Source organism: Dipodomys ordii, unplaced genomic scaffold, assembly GCF_000151885.1.
Source record: "Dipodomys ordii isolate 6190 unplaced genomic scaffold, Dord_2.0 Scaffold46, whole genome shotgun sequence".
In the NCBI taxonomy this organism is placed as follows: Eukaryota; Metazoa; Chordata; class Mammalia; order Rodentia; family Heteromyidae; genus Dipodomys; species Dipodomys ordii.
The window spans coordinates 8,800,368-8,806,511 of NW_012267262.1; the positions used below are offsets into that span (position 1 = coordinate 8,800,368).

A 6,144-nucleotide genomic window follows, 5' to 3' on the forward strand; every position below is an offset into this window, starting at 1 on the left:
TCTCTTTGAGTGTTCTCAGCCTGCTCACGCCATTCCTCCCTTTCTCTTTTTGTATTCTCAAGTTGTTCACGCAAATCCTGTATCAGTTTTTGAGTAGCTTCCTCACGCTTATGATATTCCTGTATAAGCTTTATTTATTTTCTCAGAGTAGACCCAGAACCTTGAGCTTCCTAGGCAAGTGCTTTTCCACTGAGCACTCTGTTTTCAAATTCCCCTCCATCCCAGAGGTTTCCATTTCCAAACTGTTTAGCAGAGTCTAGGATGGTAGGTCCCTGCATGTTCTTGAGACCATTTCAGGTAACCGTGTGCTCTATATTATTTTCATAAATATTTGGCCCTTTTCACATTCATTTTCTCATGAATGTGCAATTGGAGGCAGAAGATATGGGAAGGCACCTGTCATCTAGTAAACCACGCATTGAGAGGATCTGCAAAAATGTACCAGGGAATTTTTTCACATGTTTATTTAATTTCGAAAATGGAGACTTTTTAATGAAAAAAAATTATTGCAATTGAGAATAAGTTAATAAATATTTTTAATTCAACATTTTAATTTCCAGTGCAGTAACTATCCATAGCCACAGCACCAATAAAGTATGAAGTTTTGATGCACAATGTTGAGAATAATCAGTATATGTGATTGGGATGTTTATTTATTCTCAAATTATATTGCTTGGGCTTCAGACCACTCTCTCTCTCCTCCTCCCACCCCACCCCATACATAGTAATTCCAATCCTTATTCCTATTCCCTGCTACCAACACTTCCCAATTTCTGGGTCTTCTACCTGCAGAGAAAACATCAACTCAAATATTATCTCCATCAATGGCAACCTGACTGCTAAATCTAAAGTGCCTCATTCCTCTCCATGGTCCTGTGATATTACTGAGCTTTATTCTTATTGTAGAGACAAGGGCTATCAGGAATAAGCTAAGTACTTCTTCTTGTCTGACTCTCCAAGTTATGATATAAAAACCATTACATCATAATCTTGTTTGTCTTGCTTTTAGCTGCATTCACAGCAACTAGGTTACTCTCGGTAGAGAAAAGATGCTCAATACATAATTGTTGAGTATATATATAATATAATGGCAATAATCCTGAAGTATGGGCTGCATTTCTCAGAGTCTTTGCCCATTACCCTCAAGAGAGGCCATCCTAACCCCACACCTGCCTTCCCTCAGTGTCTATTTTGTCTGCTACCTTAATTTGGAGCCTTATTTGCCAAAGAACTTGAATCACCATTTTACCATACTACCATTCTGTACCACCCTATAATGATACCTTATAACAAGAAATATTCTGAATGTTTAGATAAATCTGATTCAATTTTCATATCTACCTGTGTTTCCTCCTGCTCCTTACACACAGCCTTTTCTCTACATAGGCCAGCACCTCCAATTTCTCCTAAGGGGCCATACATATTACAATTCCTACATTTTGGTGCACATGGAACTCTTTCTCAAGATTGCTTTCAAGTTTTCTCTCTACTTGAATATCCATGTGTGTACCCATCCTTCAAAACTCAATTCATATTATCTCTCCTATTAGGTCATTTAGGCTACCCCAAGCAACATGGATACCCTTTTACTCTATACTATAGAATTAACACAATAATTTGAACTCAATTTTATATCCTCTACTAGTGTTCAGTTAGAACATGAAGTTGAGAATGGTTCTGCGTCTCACAGGGAAAGAAATGACATGATCGGTTAGTCACACCTGCTGTGGTGCAAAGGGGAAAGAAGCATTGACTTACTTAGCAATTACTAATTGTTGGACATCAGTCCATATAGTCTCATGTTTGTGAGGCTAATACAGCCCATCATTCCAATCACCTTGTCTTTTCTTAGTAAAAAGACATGCAATGGCTATCATTCTAAAGTTAAGAAAAAGGTAATCATCAGTAATTCCAGCTCCTACTTTTGACTAAAAGTCTAGTGAAACCATCCCACCAAGCTTTATTTGTGCATCTTTCTACTCTCTTCTTCCTTACAAAACCACGTACATTTCTAGCTGCCTGATGGTAGCTGCTTATGTGTTTTTTATTTTGAACCCAAGCCTGCTTTGCAGAAATAACTCCAGTGTTACTGGCAATTTTGTTTACATCTTTAATCCAACATGAATATCCACTTTGGTCCAGTTATTACATAAATGTGCATTACATAAATGGTACATTTCTAGAAACTAAAGTGTGGCTCTATATCTCACTCCCACCACAAAACATTGTATCCAAGATAAAACTGAGATCAAAGCAGGTACATTGATTTAAAAATGAGAAGCAGCAGCCGCTGGGGACAGTTTCTGCCCAGCTTGCCCAGCATCACCTGTATGTCTACAGTCAAAATGGAGGAGAATGTCCAACAGCCATCGTGAGCCTCACCTGCCTGCCTTGCCTTCATTTTAGTCTTTTTTAAATAAGTGTGAAAATACTGTACAGAGGGCTTACAATCACATGAACAAGGTAAAGAGTACATTTCTTATCAAGTATTGTTGCCTCCTCCTTTGTTTTTCCCCTACCATCCCTTCTCTCCCATCTTAGGTCCCTTCTAGCTTCTCAATCTTGGCGCCTCCAGCCCAGCCCATGTGACCTTATGGTGGGTGGCTGAGTAGAAGGCCTAGGCTTGGGCCCAGCGATCGTGGACCCCTTCAGACGTCAGGGGCTGTCAGTCGGGTGGAGGAACTGATCATCCTCTCTTGCCCGCTGAGCCCTTGGATAATACTGGATGACTGTGATGGGGCCTTTACAATGGGTACCATAGGTGGTAGCATCTTCCCAGCCATCAAAGGTTTTTGAAATTCTCTCATGGGAGTGAACCACAGACTACGAGTGAGTTTGACAGTTATTAAAACCAGGGCTCCCCAGTTGGGGGGGGGGAGGGCGGAGGAGGGGGTTAGCTTTGCCCTTTGAGGTGGTCCGTTCGCCATGACTGACTGTATAGTATGGTTCAAGTCAGAGGAGAAGAAGATCCCTGGAACTCCATCACTTAGTGGTGCCTTAACAGGAACCATCCTGGGTGCCAGTTGGGTCAGCAGCAATGGACGACATTCTCCTAGCTTTAATTGAAGGAGCTGGTCTCTTGTTGGCAAGATTTGCCCAATTGTCTTCAGTTGGCTGAAGACCCCTCCTAGTTACCTGCAAGTCAGCTTTTGGAGATTATTAACAATATCAATAGATTGTCTTTCCCAGGATTTCTTTAACTGAATGGGCTGTAGATCAAGTTACATATAATCTGTTTATACAACTGTGGCCAAACTGGCTGTGGAGAGACATTTGGCACATGGACGGAGGATATACGATGCAGCGTTTACTTATACACACTTGGATTGCCTTGTGATCAGAACGAATGTCTGATATCATTAAAAGAAAGGTGGTTATATACCACATTTTCTTGATCCATTCATCTACTGAGGGGCATCTGGGTTGGTTCCATATCTTAGCTATGGTAAATAATGTTGCAATAAACATAGTTGTGCTGGTAGCTTTAGTGTGGTCTTGTTTGTAAACATTTGGGTAAATGCCCAAAAGTGGGATTGCTGGGTCATAGGGGAGCTCTATGTGAAGTCTTTTGAGGAACCTCCATACTGCTTTCCAAAGTGGTTGAACAAGTTTACATTCCCACCAACAATGAAGTAAGGTTCCTTTTTGTCCACATCCCCTCCAGCAATGGAATTCTATGCCTCCATCAGAAAGAATGACATTGCCATATTTGTTAGGAAATGGAAAAACTTGGAAAAAATTATATTAAGTGAAGTAAGCCAAGCCCAAAGAAACATAGGTCCCATGGTTTCCCTTATTTGCAATATCTAGTATATGTATGAGTCAAGCATAAAAGGTCAGATAATGTGATGAAAATGAACCCTTAGACATGTATTTTAATGTTTTTTCTTTCATGCATGTGTTTCTAACGCATTTATAAGACTATCTCTTTGTTGCTTGGTATGTCCCTCCCCCACAGTATAACCCCTGCTTTCACTATATTTGATGTCAGTATAACTTGTGGAGGAGAGGGGGAAAAACAGTTGTTTAAGGATACAGGTGGACCTGATGCAACAACGAGAAGTATAAGTTGTCATGTCCAAAACGAGCTTTACAACGTCAGTGGGGGGGGAAGGGGGGGAGGAGAAGGGTTGAGATTGGGGGTGAGGATGTGAAGGGTAAACCAAAGGAGGAGGCTGCAATGCTTGGTAAGAAATGTACGCATTATCCTGTCCATGTAATTGTAACCCCTCTATACAGTATGTTCACAAATAAAAAATTTAAAAAAAATCTTTCAAAAAAAAAAAAAAAAGAAAAGTGGTTAGAAGATGAAGGGCCAAAGGGCAAGTAACAGTGAGACACGATCATCAATTCCTTGGGGACTTCTCTACGTGGTTATATGTGTACAGTTGATGAAGCAATACAAAGCTCCTGGAACTTAAAAACAATGAGAAAAAGCATGTTCCTTCTATATGATCCTGAGATTTATGGAACACTTTATTACTGCACAAAGAGTGGGGACATAGTGGTTCTGTTACAGTCCATGATGCATCATTTTACTTGCCATGTTTACAAACACCCATTTCTCTGATTACATATCTATGGCATGTCATTCAAATCTATAAGATCAACAAACACCTTAGTATGAAGACTTCATTAGATGCAAAATCCAGACAAGTAAATATTTCATCAAGTGGCAAAATATCAGCAAAGGTCTTCACATATCAGTGGAACAATCAGTTAAGATTTGAGACTTTTTAATCTACCCAATTTTCTTTTCTGATTTATTCAGAAAATTCTTACCTAGGGAAAAAATTTGATTTACCTTCTATGACTAGTGTTATGATATTGTACACTCACTGGATTCTAGCTCTTTCATCTGTAACTTCAGGGAAGAGGTACTGAAATATATGTAAATGTTTCTTCCAGCTTTGAAGTTTATAATGTGTTATCTAACTTGAAATTGTAAGTATTGAGCCTATAAAATAAAATTGTTTCAATTAATATTTAATACAGTGTTTTGTGATAAAGAGCCTACCTTGGATTTTTAAACATTTGGCTATTTTAGAATGTGTACTTCAATCAGCCCACCCACCTACACTTTCAGAAAACAATTTATAATTACACAACTGAGGGAGATTGAATTTGATCACATTCCCAAATGTCACTCAGTATATCCTTTGCCAGTACAGAGAACAGAGCAGCCCCTCACAATTTTAGCTTCTTCATTCTAAATGCAATTACAAAGCCAGCAAAGTCAGAGCTGCCACTACAGTTGGAAATTTTCTTTATCAAATGATTCAACCTTAAAAGTCTCTCCTTAGACTCCTGTTGATTCATGTCATTATCCCTATCCTCTGTGTCTGTCTCCTGTAAGCACTGGGAAGAAAACCCTTCTGCATGAATGGTGCATTCTCTCTCTAAATATTTCTCCATGTGAATCCTTTCCTGAGCAATTAGTACTCCAGGCCTCTCTCAATCTACCTTCTCTAATGAGAAACAAATCTAGGATCCTCAGTCTCCTCCTTCGAAAACTAAGTCACTATCACTTTCTTGAATCCATCATATCTTTATCTTCTTGTTTTTTCCCTCCCTGACACAATACTTATGAAACTGTTGGCATAGCTAAATTCTTCCTATCTCTCACATTTCAACCCACATAGTACTATCTCCTTGAGATCTTTACTGACCCCCACCTCTCCAACAACTGTCATCCTCTATTATCTCTTTGTTCCAAAATTAACTTTTACAATTACATCATGCTTGGAATTGCACTTTCAATCCTCATACTATAAGCAAGAATGGAACCAACTATACAAGGCAAGGGCTCACACTATGTTTATCATATTCACCTTGTCATTTATGCCCTGAGAATTCAGAACTGTCTATGGCATGAGTGGGGTGGAAGGTATGGTTTTATTGACATTACTGAATGGAAGGTAGAAAGGAGAGATATGAAAGAGATAAAGAATGAGTGGTACTGTCTGTGTTTTAGGGTGTCACCTTCCCTTTGAGTTCTTTAGTTTTGAGCACTGATATTACCATCAACATGGTCTTCCTAGCAGTGGTAGACAGGATGGAATGGGATGAAAAGACCAGGTTTAAATTCAATTTCTGATATTTATTAATTCTAGGACTGGCCAAACTTGAAGTATTCCCTAGGAT

The 6,144-nt window shown here is 39.2% G+C and overlaps 1 pseudogene; it reads left to right on the forward strand.

Moving 5' to 3' along the window:
* Positions 1 to 2,345: 2,345 nt before the first annotated feature.
* On the forward strand, positions 2,346 to 3,200 carry LOC105988057 (annotated as a pseudogene).
* The last annotated feature ends 2,944 nt before the right edge of the window (positions 3,201 to 6,144 follow it).